The 16,183-nt window shown below is 43.5% G+C and overlaps 1 long non-coding RNA gene across 1 annotated transcript; it reads right to left on the minus strand.

Annotated features, from left to right (window-relative positions):
- Positions 1 to 273: 273 nt before the first annotated feature.
- On the minus strand, positions 274 to 3,121 carry LOC128852650 (uncharacterized). The gene is made up of 3 exons (XR_008450615.1): positions 3,034 to 3,121; positions 2,853 to 2,933; positions 274 to 1,669 (listed from the first exon to the last, which is right to left on the minus strand). It is a non-coding gene; the product is annotated as an uncharacterized LOC128852650 (long non-coding RNA).
- Between the last annotated feature and the right edge of the window lie 13,062 nt (positions 3,122 to 16,183).

Below are 16,183 nucleotides of genomic sequence, written 5' to 3' on the forward strand. Positions count from 1 at the left end.
TCTTTTGATGTCCTGTGTGAATAGGAGTGCTTTATCTGACTGATGATGGGCTAAACAATGGTTCAGAGTCGTAATATAGAACTCAATTTGCTGGAACTATCATCTGAAAGGCCCGGACAATTTATTGAACACTGCAGATGAAAGAAAGGGAAAAAGAAATTTAAAAACTGACCACTTCTAAAATGAAGAAAATAGAGCAGTAAAAGGTATTGTAATATACTTTAATCTTCCTTAATGCAGAAAAATATGAAATGCCATTAAAGCCTCCTTTGAAATGGATGTGTCCGCATGGCTTGAGCACCAAAATCTAGTTAATGAATCTATTGTTAAAGCAAATAAACAGGAAAGCAGCAGAGAAGGAGTGATCTATGCTTTATACTGACTAATTCAGAAGATGAAAGCAGAGAAAAATTAAAGTTAAATTCATATAAATATTACAGCCAAGGAGAACAGTTGCAGGTGTTAAAAAAGAGGCGGGGGGGGAGGGAAGGTAAAGCGTGAATTTTCATTCAATTCACAAGTCACAACCAGGAGACATTTTTTGTATAAGAGCAAAGTCACGCAAGATGAAAGCTTTTCGAGGGGCACAATAATTAACATTTTAAAAGGTTTCAGCAATAAAATAATGATTCCACAATAACAGCAATTTAATCATTTTATTTGAGAAATTAAATTGATTGCTAGTGTTCATTTGTAAGAAGTGTCATTTGCTGCGTTTGTAAGAAGTTATCACATCACGGTTCCATTTTAATAGCTGGGCTCCTTCAATACATGTTCAGCGTTCAGACAGAGAAGAGATGTCACCGGCATTTGTCTGTCCAGGTGATGGTGCCTGGTGCTGTGGTTTTTAGACACACACCCATGTCTGCAATATGAATAAATGCTGCCAATAAACGTCAGGTGAGAGCAAGGAGCGCAGGGCGGTTCCGCCCCGCAGGAGCCACAGGGGCTGAGATGCTCTTGGTCCCAGCAGTGTTTAGCACTACAGCAGTTCTTTCACCCAGAAGTCATACAAGCCTCTGGAGATGCCCACGGGAGGCTGGCCGTGGCTCCACCGTGCCACACCGTTAACTGGCAGCACGGCACTGGTGATGGCTCGTGCGAGGCTCTGAGGATGCCGGGGAGGGAGAGGTTCACAGGAGCCCAAAACGGTCCAGCTGAGCTCACCGCCACCACAGCATCTCAAGCCAATGTCTTTCTGAGCAGAGGGGATGGAGACCCAATGTTTTCCTTCTCCTGGCCCAGGATGGGGAGGTGGAGGACGGCTATGCTCACACACGGGTACAGGACACCTGGGCTTGGCTAGGGGCAGCCTGGAGGGGACCCAGCTCTTCACTGTCTGCTTTGGATCCTGAACGGTGAATCGTGCGATCCCCATGCCAGAAGCATCTCACAGGGCTGGAAAACGATGCGCAAGGAAAGAACGAGGCCCAGCCCCGCTGAGGTCAGTGGAAAGATCTGCATCAGCTCCAGTGGGTGCAAACACAGGCTCATTTCGTGTAAAAAACAGTGTTGGGTTTTTTCTGTTATGTATATGTAAAAGTATACATATACATACACGTACGCTCACAAAAGCCCTTCAAGCAGCTCACACAAAGGATACAAGACGAGCCCAGCTCCGCTTCAGCTTAGGTCCGTGAGAGAAGGATGCAGTCCTAGCTCCACACGTCTTTTGCATTAATTAAATCATGGCACAGATAAAGAGAGCAAATCATATATCATCTCAACCAGACTATCCATATAATTGCCAAAATCTAATTTAAATCACAGATCCAGTGCAGTATACGCTTTGTGTATGTCTAATGAATTTGTGTTTCCAGCCCATATATTTTAACTTTCTGATCACATTAGTTCTTTGGTTGAGTGTCCACACACCAAATAAACATCTCCAGGATGCTGATAATGCACCACTCCACTTCCCTGTCTGCCCGGATCAGAACGCAAGAGGAGATGGGGCACGCGTCGCTGACACTCATCTTTCTCCCCATCCCTCCCCTACCCCCTCACAACATGTATTGTTCAAAATTGGGCTATTTCAATTTTCCTTTTAAAACTAGAGCTTTAACTCTCCAAGGTGGGAGTTGCGTAGGAAGAAGCTGCCAGGTAACAGATGTATCTGCTAAAGTTGCTGCTTGAGTGTGGACAGTAATAGGATTTCCAGAAATGAACTGCTATTTTGTGAGGCACTAACACAGAAATGTACAATTGGAAATGAGAGCTTGAACTTTGCTTCTCCTGGAGAATTGAACCGTCAGTTTCAAAGAAGAAAAAAACAATATTTGAAAACAAGCCATTTGCCATTGCTTATCCTTTAATTTCTATTTAATAAGAACATCGTTTTCTTTGTTTTGGAACGCAGAAGACCAAAATTTCGTAGGACGAATTCAACCTAAATATATCTCCATATCCATATCCACCTGTCTGAATCCATCTTTCTGCCCCCTTTTGCCCAGGGCAGCTCGGGGTAACATGGTGATGCTATGGGAACAATATTTCCCTGGATAGGGTTACACCAAGGACACTTCCCATTCCTATTTGGCTCCTGTGCAATAAGGGGCTTAAAAGCTTTCTTGTTTTTAAGATGGCCAAAAAGATCTGTGCCGTCCCCTCGCCCCCCAGACCAGCCCTGTCCATTAACAGCAACAGCCTCACAGAGGCGAAAGGTCGGGGCCAGCGAGCAACTGTGAAGGTTGTACAAAAGGCTAAGAGAGCTGATGGTGCCGCAGAGCTCCTGACCCCCGCTGGCCCGCCCAGACCTCGGGTGGCCCCTCACCTTGCCCTCAAACCACAGCGCTAATCGAAGCCTCCTCCCTTCTGCCCAGCGAGGATTCGTTTCTCCTTCATTTACTGACCTTGTGAGTCCGTGGTGGGTTCTGTGCGCTGAGAGATTTCCCATCTGTGATGATTGTAAGGTCTTCAGTCTTCCTTTCTCCCTATGTTTGAAAAAAGAAGGGAGCTGATTGAGTCATTCTGAATGCAAATGCACATAAAAATTAAAAATAGATTGCAGTGTGGCACAGCAGAGACATTTACAGTAAAATCTTAGAACGGTTTGAGCTGGAAGGGACCTTAAAGATCATCCGGTTCCAGCCTCCAGAAAGCATGCAGACAAATGGATTCCTTAGCAAAAAGGGAGTCATTATCGAATGATTTCATACAGTAGCAAAGTTGGGCTGTTTGCTACCCTGCTCTGTGGGTTTGGGGGTCAGACCCCTGTGCCCACCCCGGGCTCCCCGCGGGGCTATCGGCTCCGGCTCAAACCCGGTGGATTTCACCCAATTCCCAAACCCACACGCTCAGCATGTGGCTTATTAAATCCCAGGGAATTTTGCCAGTGCCGGGATCAGGTCCCTCATTTCTTTCTCCTGCTTTTCCTTGCAAAGCGCTGCAACTTTGATAAGTGACATTTCCCGTGGCAGCCGTCCTATTACACTCCAGCACCTACTCCCTGCTCGGCCAAGAAGCTGTCTGCAGCCCACACTTGCCCCGATTTTTTCCTGTTAGCTTTCCAATTCTCCTCTTCACCCCAATCCAGCTGCAAAATTCAATTAAGGGTGGTTAAAAACCACAAGTGCAAGTGAGCAGCGCCTGGCGCGCGGGCAGGCAGCGAAGTGCTAGCAGCAGATCGGGAGGGCTGCTCGAATGTTTCCGTTTATTTCTTGGGTTTAGGTGGTTTGGCTTGATTTTTGCAATTATTTTGACCTCTTTGTAATTTTACCATGGCTGCGAAAGACAGTCAGATGCCCTCAGGCCATGTCAACAACCATCTACTTCTCTAAAATACATATACACCCACATATATATGTGTACATATTTAAATATATATAAAATATATATATCTATAAATACATATAGATGTGTGTGTTTATATGTATGTAAAATGTAAATGTCACCTTTGGCTGTGCCTTGTGGGGGGCTCTGGACTGCATCCCAGGCTTCAGCAGCGACAGCACGGCTGCAGCTCGGAGATGGGATGCTCGAGACCTGGCAAAGCTGCGAGGCGAGCAAGGTGGGAGCTGCCGCGGCTCTCCTGGCGCAGGGAAGTTACATCACTTCGGGCTTTTAGAAGCAGTGTCTTTTAAATAAAATTGCAAGATGGTGAATAAAGTGCAGCCTGAAACAAAAGCCTCAGTGATCTTTGGCAGATTACTTTGGGAAAAGTATGGCCCATTTCAGGAAAATCAAAGCAAAGAAAAACATTGACTGCAATTCCGAGGCCTAATGTATTATTATGGCTTTTTATGGATTTTATATATAATTTCCTGTAAAGTTAAGAGGTTGAAGTGATCTCTTACATTCGGCTGCATTATCAGCATAGCACCAAACAATTTTCTACATCTTATTATGCTCACAGTTGACACACTATTAGAGAAATGTGCAGCTGTCTTACTCTGCTATTCATTTCCTCATTACTATTTTATAAATATATGATTAACAGTTATTGCAGCTGCCTAATTCACATTTATTGCAAATGCAACCCCACAAATGAATGTTCAAAGCAAAGAGATGTGGTTTTAGAGTAATTTAAATTTTACAGTTCCATTTACCCTGCTTTTTAATTTACTGTATAATGACCCTATTAGAATAAAACACATCTGGAAGTTCTTTGGGGAACATTTAATTTTCTGTGGCTTCAGTCCTAACAGAACTTGTACCATAAAGGCCACAGATGCTTTGAACGCTGTACAAATTTTCACATTTTATGCCAAGATGCTGGTTAATTGTACAGATGAGACGATTACTGTAAGGCAAGAGATAAAGTTCTCTCTGCCTTGAAAGCAAATGAAAGAACTTCACCCTTAGAAAACTGCTTTTTTGTTAATGGACATATTTTACCCTCATCTCTAGAATAAAGGAAATTTGAGTTGGAACACAAAATTGACCTGAAATTTTCATATATCAACACCAAAGAGCACTTTTCAAAGTCCTTCGACTTCTGCTTAGTCTTAACACTCATGTAAGTAAAGGGAAAATGCTTTCCCACATGACTTCCCCAGCTTCATTGCCAGCCTCTAAGCTTCTCATCATCACTATTAAGTGCAATAGTAAATCAATGAGACCAGAGAAGGCTTTGGAGGTCAGTGAGCGATTCCATAAACACCCCATATTTACAGTCTGTGGCACGGGTACAGATGCTGCGAGTCCCAGCCTGCCATATTAGCAGAACCATCCTGAGAATTCAACATTGATTTGAATATTAAATACAGATCACTGCAGCAGAGCTCTTTTACAAGAAAGGATGCGAATCCATTCTCATTGATTAGTTAATTTATGTTCTACAACTAATCGAAACACAAATCTCATTAGCCACAGGTCAGTAGGCGTGGGGAGGGGGAGAGAAGAAAATCATTTGGATAGCCCAGTTAGCTGTAAAGATATAATTGTAAGCCAAAGTGTTGTAAAGGCAGTGCTGTGCTCAGCGTGTGCAGCGGGCTAGCAGCGAGCCTTTGTGTGGCTTCTCCTCGGCAGCGCGGGGCTCAAATCTGTTTTTAAGATGGTTGCAGCACTCGGGTCTTACAGCGAGAGCAATGGCATCGCCTCGCGCAGAGGTGAGGCGAAACAACTCAGAAACCCGAGTATCCACACAGCATACGCGCAGCTTAAGGAATTGTAAGCAACGTTAATGAATTCGTCGCAACCTCCTTCTATTCTGAAATAACTCAAATGTACTCTGCAGCCTCACCCCCTTCCGTGACTCTGTTCCAGCCACCCCCACGCAACACCAGAGATCGGCAACACGGAACTGCACTCAGAGCAGAGATGCGTTGTCTGATTTATCACAACTACTCTGTGTTATTTCTACACACCGACAGCATTTACCTGATGTGTCTTCAGATAAATAACTGATAGGACCGACAGCTCAGAGATGGAGAAATGCAGAAGCACACGAGCTAGAAACATTTTCAGTTCATTGCTGAACACCGTTTGATGAATTAGAGTTTGACAATTGTATCCTAATACAAATTATTTGCTAATTAAATGAAAACCTTCTGTGTGTTATGCAGGTTTCTTCCATTTATACTAGAAGTAATGGGAGTCATTTCATTAAAAGCTCATATGTTGTACTACAATTTTACCCTGAAGTCTTTTAAGCAACAAAGTTTCAAAATCAAATTATTATTCCAGGCAGATCTTTCTGTATTTCCGCAGTACCTTACATTCGGTAATTGCTTTATACTGTATTAAATGCATAAAATAATATTCAGTAGGTAGTAGTAATAATAACGATGAACCCTTTGGAGCTGCAGAGTTCTGTATACACACAAAGTCAGGAGAGACAGGCACGTAGTAAGAGGTACCTCACTTCTGCAGCCAAGGAACACGGGCACAGCCGGGTAAGAGATGTGTCCAGAGGTCTGGAAATGCCCAGTGCCCGAGCTCAGCTCAGCACGGGAGCCCTCCTCTTCCAGACAGGGACTTGGGAAGGAGGAAGAAAGCCAGAGCAAGGGTGATGGTGCTGTGAGTTGTGCTTGTCTTCTCCACGGATGCTCCCAGAGAAAGGGTGATGCTCTCCAGGACTCCCCTCCTTTCCACAGCAGAGCTCAGTTGCCCTCTGCAGCTGAGCCTCCATGTCTACAGGGCTTGGAAGAACCATGCCAAGGTTCGTTGTGGAAGGAGGTAAACCATCCTCATTAATCAAGCGGAATAACAGGGAGGTTTTCCACGTGAAGTGAAAGGGACATCGTTGCAGCAAGACAGGAAACAGCATTAGCTCTAAACAAACACTGTTGTGTTGGATTAGCGTTGGGTTAACGGTGTTTGTGGGTTTCTGTGTGTTTATTTCACTCTGGGTTGCTTAGGGGTTTTTTTAAAGAGAGGATCTAAGCTGCAAGGATGAAAGCAGCCTGCTCATATTGGAGCGCTTCTGCTCTTTTGCCTTGTTTCAGTGAGAAATATGCGAAAGGTTTGCTTCAGGAGCTCCAGATTTCTCCAGCAAACACCAAGCTGTGATGCCTCCTCAAAGCAGCAGCGCAGGGATGCGGTAGAGGTTGTGCTGATCCAAAACCTCTCTGGTTTGATATCAGCCAGATCAAAAGGCAGAAATCTAGGAAGTTCTTGTATTTTATTCTCAACAAATTCAGTGACTCATTGTGTAACCTTTGGGAAGTCACTTGACCTCTTCAGCATCCATTAACCCACATGAAAACTCAGCAAATGGTAGGACCATGCTGAAAAGCAGATACTTAAAACTGAATTTTCCTGGGTAAATAAATGAGAAAAACAACTAACAAAGAAAGGCACTGTTCAAAACTCATCCCGTGACCCCATTATTCATGGATCATTAGTGTAATAGGCCACATGGGATCCATAAAAGGCATTATTGCCTTTTATGTCATTGCGTATTTAGAGAGTGATAATCCATATATTATTGAAACAATATAGACTCTAACAACTCCTTCCAACCCATTTCATGCAAACCTGAGAATCCAAAAACAATAACCAATGACTGCACCGTGTATCTGCATGCGACTCATGAAGTAACAGTAACTACTGTGCATTTACAGAGAACACTCCTTTTAATCCCTGGACCGAAAGCATCTAGTTCACATTATGGTAAGTAGCTGGCAAATGATCATTTTATTAAGTTAAAGGCATTCATTAGTGCTGCTTTGAAAAGGCTATGAACCCTGCCCCTCCCTGCAGAGAAGTATTAATGCGTTAGATGGCTGAAAATACTGATAATCAAATGAAGCGCAAACAAAAAAAGCTGTATCTAACGACACATGTGCAACACTTTTCCTTTTGATTCAAACATCATTATTCTCCATTCTGCTGCTGTCTTTTTTCCCTTTTCTGCAATGGATGGAGACTGGTACTTTACTCCACATCTCTCTGAAAAGGCTCAGGAAGCTACTGTCTTGAAATTACTTCTAATAATAGTTACAAAGGAAAAATCCAAAACCTATTTGAAACAGAAATATGTTTGGACAGGACAAGGTGCCTCCTGTTTTCTGTCTTGATGTTGTCTTTTTTTTTTTTTTTTCCCTGCATTCCACATCCTCGAAGTACTTCAGTAGGAATTGGGTCCATAAATACAGAGAAGCCACTGCACCCAGTATATCAAGCACTAGCCTAAAAACATATAAAGAGACACAAAATTTGTTCTCTCCACTCAGAACCTTAAAACTCTTCAGTATTCTGTTTTTCCTACAGCCATCAGTACTGAGTTAAGGTATCTGCACACCTCACCACCAACTGCATCCTCCTCGGCTCCAGCTGGCAGCTCAAGAGACAGCTGTCCCCGGGTGGTTACCACATCCACCACGTTGCAGACCTGCAAGCTGACTGCTCCTGAGCCCATTTCAGTCAGCATAACTGTGCTGACAGTGATCTGCTACTTAACCAGTTCCATCTCACCATCTTGACCAACAGCAAGCTGGGAAATGAGCACCTGAAATTGCTCAGCCAGCAACTTGGAGGAGAAATCTGCTTCCAAAGAGAAGCACTTGACAGATGACCACAACCTCTTCCATCAGAGACGTGCAGGGAGACCCAAAATGGGACAGTTATCCTAATTTTAAGACAGTTATATGTTGTTGAAGCAATGCAAAACTGTTTTGTTAGGGACTAGGAGCAAGATCTTCATCCTTCTTTCCAAAAGCATGCAGTTCGTGTGGCGCAGAACAAAGCAGTGCAGCCAAGGAGGACAGTGAAGGCCACGCGGTTGTCAGGTAAACTGAAGCCACTTTGGATTTTAATAGATAGGGAGCATCTCTGCTTGTAGACACGTCCTGTCTTGCACTCATTCTAGAAGATGGACTAGATGGCCTCCATCGTCCCTTTCAACCGAAGCAATTCTAAGACGCCCTGCTGAAGCAATAGGCTATGTGCCCTCCCCAACTTCTCAGCAGTCAGGCTTCGAACTTACTAAGAAACATGATTTTGTAAACCTATTCTTATTACTCCATGATTAGGCTGCTATTACATGGAAGGAGGCAGAAACACGAATGTAAAAATATTTCCTGCATCGCCCATAATCACCCTGCGCATTAAACACAGCCTTGCTCCAGCAAACTTTGGGAAAAACACATATTTTCTCAAAATACCCATTTAAACTGTTACAGGGCTGCTCTGCCTTTCTCCCTATCACAGCTGACTACTCCGGGTGTGCATCACTAAGCATAAACACCAGCTTTCTTCTTTTATAACCTGTTGTCTCCTTCCTTTTCTGCTCCGATTCGCTCACAGATGCCAGCATTCGGTGTATGTGCTGCTGCAATTGCTTCCATGGCAATGATGACCCAAAATAAATAAATAAACTGCACCTTCAACACAACAGTGAAAAATTCAAAGCCAGAAGTTCCCATGGTGGGATGGCAAGTCATGCTACCCAGAAGGGAGCTGGGCTTGTCATTTTTATTCCAATTTCTATTTAGTACTGTAAATCGCTTGTTTCACAGTCGGTTTTGTTCTTAAAAAAACACAAATGAACATGCGTTTGTTGTTCTTCAGATGCCTTGGGCTGACCTGGACCATTCCCGCAGTGCAGATCTGTTTGACAGGAGGTAGTCAAGAGCTAACAAGACTGAGAAATGTCACGAAGGGTCCTCAGGCTTCCTTATGAAATCTAGCGCTCTCTGCACTGTTACTTTAAATTATCAGCCACTGTCTCTATAATAGGCACAGCTCTTCTTCTGACACCGAGTATCCCATGAGCCACTGGTTGAATAAAACTCTAGTGTGTTACATAAATTGAATATTATGTGATCGTGTGATTATGTGATCAGGAAAAATCATCAATATTTTCCTGTTTGCTCTCTATGGTCTTCTCAGTCGTGCAATACCACGTTTCTGCGGGGAAAGGAAGCATACGCAGGAGGCTTTAAGTCTGGTTATACATCGCCTGTTCCTAAAGAAGGATCAGTGAAGGGGACTCCACAGCCTACTGATAAACTTTGCCTGCAGATGAGGAGGCAAGTGCTATGCAAGTTCCATTTGCATGATCCTATGGAGCTGTGACATGTTTTTTTCTTTACCACTGCCTCTTCTTGACTAACCATATCTAGACAAGGCAGTTCGTAGGCTCCAGACTGTCAGACAGGCCATTTTCCCAGGTGCTATCAGGGCTGAGTTCTGTGGGGCTGCAATGCTGTATGCTGGCTAACAATGTCTCCCCTTAAATTTTAACTGAAAAAGCTGGATACGTGGCAAGCAGTAATACACCCCGCTCGGGGTATCTTTTCTAATTTGGTCTGTAACGGCCTCAAAACAACCTGGGTTTCCCTCAAGGCATGAGTAGCCATATGAATATTACACATCCTCTGTCTGGTTTATTGGGAGGATTTACTCACAGCTGCCGTCACATTGAGACATCAGCTAGGATATGCAGGCGGGCAAGTTAAATGCTAATTTCCTTCCTACTGTACCATTTTCTAACCTCCGTCCATGAATCAAAGTGAGTAAAAGGTTCTTCACTTAGAGACATAAAACAAATTGAACAAATTATGCTACTTAACTGAGGAAGGACCAGTCAGTTCATTGATTTTTTTGTTTGGTTTCAGATGTCTCTTTTTAATTAATATGAATCTTCAAACGTGATTTTTAATTTTAGACGGTTATGTCCCAGGTATTCCGGCCGGGTATTTCAAAGTAATGCAGCTCCGCAAGTGCTCAAATAGCTTAAACTGAATAGAAAAACCTTGACTGTGGCTGCAGCTGCTCGACTTCATTAAAGCCAGCAGCTTTGAGGTCTGCTCTTCCACAAGTGTCAGCCAGGAGCAGCTCCACCGAAGCCAGGGTTGGCACCGAGAGGAATATAAACCTGGCCCCACAGAGCTTGAAAGCCGAAGCAGCCACTACAATACATCCAAATGAATTTAAACCAAGAAGCCAGAGGATTAGAATACAATGCAGTTACCAGGATATGAAAAACAGCCGTTAAGTTCCCAGATCTGTTAGGTGGATCATGAATCACAGCCGTCAGCAGCAACAAGTTCTTTAAGCTGACAATCTGCTACTCAAGGAGTACGAGAAGAGAGGGGATTTAAGCTTGAGCCAAGCTGCCATTGCTCTTCCCATTGGAGCACCGACAGCACAAAGAGGAAATGTTTGATGCTAATGGGGACTTCTGAATTTTTCACTTAGACGATGTTTTGGTAAGTATCTAAAAATTGTCTAAGTTTATTCCTACACCGTGGGAGCAAAATTTCCGTGGTATTCTCCAAGCATGCACGTAAAGGTGATACACAAATACAGGTTTCAGAAAGACAAACGTCATTGCAGATTTTGATCTTGCAGCTGAAACTTACTCTGGAGAGATAATTCCCTTGTCAGCAGAGCATAAACGAGACATCTTTGCAGCAGGAAATATGCTTCCATTTGTGGCACTGGTGAGTCCGTCTCCGCTCTACCCGTTAGCTCTTCTTTTGGAAACAACCTCCTCCTGAGCCACTCCTTCCCTTCCCTCGCTCGGCTGCTCTCCCAGCAGCTTGCTCTAATGCATGTCTCGTGAGGTGGGTGTATGGGATAGATTTGGATGCATCCCTCAGTAACTTCGACTTCTCGGGCAATTTATCTTCCAGAACACTCACTTTTGTTGCCACAGGTATCCTGGCCTCCCCAGGCAATGGAGAAGAGGCTCAGGGATCTGCGTTTATGAACTTCTGCTGCAAATCAAGGTCTCTGCAGAGGTAAGAAAATTCACAATGATGGTGTTTACACTCCCAAATTTCCTGCGATAAACGAACAGGGAAAGCCCATGCACAAGTACCTCCATCAAAACATTTATTCCATCAACTTGAACAAATAATTTCATACCTGTATCTATTTATGGTGCCTTTTTACAGGATGATGACATATCTGCATTACGGAACAATACTCTCAGAACCTCCTAGGAAACATCACATTGCCTCGGACTCCGATGAGAAGAAAAGCAGCTGTTTGATGCTAACCAGGTGGAAAATGGGAGGCAAAAATAGCTTTTGAAATATTTGTCTAAGGAACAAAGGTTACAACACAGTAGCAGCAAGTGCCCATCCAAAGCAGAGATGCCTGACCCTCCCCACTTCTCTCTCTGAGCTGAATATTGATACACACAGACAGAGCTGCTTTTTACTTTGCACTGAAAGCCCTTCTAGTAAAGAGTTTGGGTTTTAAATCCCATTTACCAGCAGAATACCTGTGATACAGCTCAAGGTTTACATAGATATTTATATCTAACCGCTAGAAGGATGGTGCAGGACTTCCTTTCGCTCTCACTTAACTGTTTTACTCCTCTCCCTTGGAAAACAGGTAGAGTGAAAAGCTGATCATACTGACTTTGCCTTCCAAAATTAAGAAGTTTGAAAAATTATAAAGAAAGCCCTCATCTAAACACTCTCACAGAGAAAATATTTCACTTTCATATAAAAACATTGACTCACAACAGTTACCACATTGGATTTCTCTTTTCTTTTGCTTTCATAAAATGACTTCTGAGACTTTTCTTGTTGCTGTTTGGCAATACCTGAGCAAGGTTGTCTTACGGCTAAGGGACAGTCACAATCTCCTTTTGAACCCTCCACCATCTGGAAGAGAAACAAGGCAGCAGAGCAATCAAACCTATTCAGGGTTTTGCTGCCGCTCCCCTGTGTCCTCGTCCCCTGCCCAGGAGCCAGGGGAGGGGGGACCATCGCAAATGAAGGTGACCGAGGCCCCACAACTCTCAAATCAAAAGCACGTGCCGAAGCCTGTGGTTAGGTAAATCTTGTTCTGATATCAGTATAATACTGTACCTTTCGTCTGCTTATGGTGTTAAATGTTAACCCAAGGCAAAAATGTAGGTTATGGCATAATTTATTAAAAAATCAATACCATATTCCCCAGTAATGGTGCAAACACTACAGCTTATAATAGCTCGACTGTAGTACAGTATTTTTTATCATTACTTTCTAATATGATAACACTTGTTCTAAGGTCAACAGACATCACATGATCGGGTAAATATTTGATAAGAGCGAGTGGCCGGAGCGGGTGCAGCCGTAAGCTGGTGTGCGTGTTGGGCTGAGCTCACCGCAGGGCAGGACGATGCACACACCCAAAGTGTCACAGTCAGAATTGCGCTGCAGACCCCTGCTTTCTGCCTTTATAAAAGTTACAGACATTACACCATGTGTCTCCTTGATGGCCTTCTGAAGGTTTTTCTTCAAAATATCTCCTCCCAGGATGAGGTCCCAGCCCTCCTCCACGGCAAATCACCTCCAGCTGCTGGCCGAGCATGCACAGCGTGCGGCACAAAGTCCCCTAACCCAGACGGTAAAGGACTTCTTTGAAAATTAATTCCTTTCCTCTGCTGTTGTCTCATTAGTTGCTAGGTTATCTGCCCCGTGTGACAGAGAGCTCTGAGCGGCTGCAAAGGCACTCTGTGCATGTAGCCAGAGCAGTGAGGAATGTCCTCGATGAGATTATGCTAACTTTGGATAACTTATTAAAATGAATATCAAACTTTGTTTTACCTCATTCAATTTTTGATGTTAATTAAGTAAGCACAAGCATAAGAAAGGAAATTGGATTTGCTACTTAAGGAACTTCGAATAAAGCCATGGATGTTAGTGAGATGGGTTTCTAATAAACATTAATAAGTGTCCGTATAACGAGCAGTGCATGTCTTTTAAGAACATTGGATTTTTCTCACAGGATACGGACAGCAATAAAATACATTTGCAAATATGAAGATATATTACAGGCACATTTTTCACCACCAGCTTTAACAAGCCTCAGATCCCAGCTTTGTGATTTTGTGACCTTGGGAACAATCATGGGCCAAGAAATTTAAAAAACCGTTTTAAAATTCATACGAATGTAATTTCAGAACAGCACTGGCTGCATGGGAACTCCAGACAAGATTTTTAAAGTGAATAATGATTTCCTGGTCCATTTCAGACAAATCTAATGTTGCTGCTAGATTTGACAACAATCACTCAGTCACGAGCAGCCCCATCCGTGCTCAGCCTGATGCTGGGTGAGGAGGGTGCGGAGCCCGGACGGTAGAACCACAGGGACAGCCCATGGTTTTATTTTGCCTTTTCTGCTGTAGCCAGAACAGAGTTAATAGATCCAGGAAGAAGAAAAGAGTTGCTCTCTCAGCTATGCCCATTTATCACTCCTAAACTTAGGTGCTTCCTGGGAAATTCCTAACTGGGCAAGACACCGTTGCTGCCTTAGACAATGTCTGGAGCAGGCTTTGTACGCCTGCTGCCCTTGCGCCCGGTAGCTGGAATTGACAGCAAATGCACAAGAAGAAGGATTGTTGAACAAGATGGTGACATTTTCACATCAACTTTTGAGCATGAAATGCCACCTTTTAAACCCAAACGCACGGTAGGGTGCGGAGGTGCCACACCTGATGGCCAAAGTCATAAATCTGGTCTCGGCAAATACACACCGCAAAAGAGCAGAGCTGCTTAAAAAAGTATGAGATCTTTTCCATCAAAACAGAAAAAACTATTCTTTTCATCCACATTTTCAGCTGAAAATCTTAGCTTTTCAAAATACATCTTCATGTGAAAGTGATGCCAGCCCAGAACTGTTCTTTCTGGCACCATCCCCAATGCCAAGGGATTTTTCTGCTTGGAATCTGCTTCCTGTGGTGCCCACAGAATAAACAATCTCATGCCAAAAACTGTGCTCTTCTGCCAGCTGCTTCTCCCTTCTCCCCAGTGGATCTGTCAGGGGGACCAGACTTGCCTGAGCTGCAGAGCTGTCGCTGTTAGGAGAGGTGAGGGGCGCAGGGAGAGGCACCTCCTGCACAGCCACTGAACGGGTCCGCGGGCAGGGAAGAGCTCACGCTGCCACCAGCGCACCTCACCATGTTCTGCCCGTATCGCCAGCATCACACGTTATTCTCACCCCACTGCTCCAATCTGCTTAGAGGTTCCTGGGCCACCACGTGCATTTATTTTGGATTACCTCTGGATTTATAGGCGATTCTGACCATCCAGATGTTTAAAATGACAATGCCTGTTCATTGGTGACTGACAAAACTCAGTGACCCTCTGAGCAGAACTCTCAGCAAAGCAAACTTCTGGGCTGCAGTTCCCAGTCACACGAACGTATGCCCATTTTCATTGTCCCATACCTCACATCAGCAGGGATACGGCCGGCACAGCCTACCCTCCAAGGCTCTAACTTCAAATATGGGAATTTTTTTGCCCATAATTAATGCGATGCATCTCAGCCCATTCAAAATAATAACGGCATCCCTTCCTGGTAATGAAAAGTGATTAATTTTCAATTATGGTAAGTATCCAGTTATTCACAGCGCAGCACTGGTCTAAGTCACCCTATCTCTAACGCTTTAATTACAGACATTAAAAGTTCCTTATAATTATTGCAGAAAGATCAGTAAAATTAAAAATATTGGTTACTCGCTGCTATTATTACATTTGCTCTAATGCAGCCAAGGCTTGAATTTATTCTGAGCTGCCAGCCATTTCATCAATCTCTTTTTGTGACTTGTGTAGAACAACTGGTTTTATTTCACGGCCTCTGTAACTGTTCCAACAGGTCTATTAACGGTTTGGCACTCTACATTTTGTAAAGCTTTAATTAAGTGAAACACGCTAAAAATCACTAATATGTGCCTTTAGCAAAGTAGCAATGCAATTATCTCATTTAACAGATAACTACTTGTATTTCATTTTTCAAAGCACAAAGAGAAAACTAGCTCTAAATGTCACTTTTCAGGCTCATTAAACTCACTAGAGAAATATCAAATTTGAGATTCCCACTACAAATATCGTAATGAACCCTGTGAGGTGATACAAACAACGTTTACATTTAGGAATGGGACAAGTATTGTAAAATATTCTGGTTTGCAGAGTAGATGTTGGTTACGTATTTACAAACAACTTTTATTACATGATTACATAAAATTTTGGTCCTCTTTAAAAGAATCCTAAGCATCAAACTCAGAGTTGCATGTATTTTATAATTTAACCTACAGAATTTTATATTCAAGAGCAGAATTCTTTGCTTCTTACTCATCCTAAGTGTCTTTTTTCCCAAACTGCCCTTTTGTAAGAAACTCTTCCGAACCGCCTGAGCTCCGGTTGCTGGGAGAACGTTACGCAGCTGTCAGTGTGTAGTTCCAAGGTGCATTTGTGTGTGCCTGATGTGAGCACCGACACAGACCCAGTGATTGGGCATAACCGCTGCCACCTCAGACCAAAACACTCACTTTACAGCCTGAGCCCTGGTCCACAAG

Source organism: Cuculus canorus, chromosome 7 (assembly GCF_017976375.1).
Source record: "Cuculus canorus isolate bCucCan1 chromosome 7, bCucCan1.pri, whole genome shotgun sequence".
NCBI classification, from domain to species: Eukaryota; Metazoa; Chordata; class Aves; order Cuculiformes; family Cuculidae; genus Cuculus; species Cuculus canorus.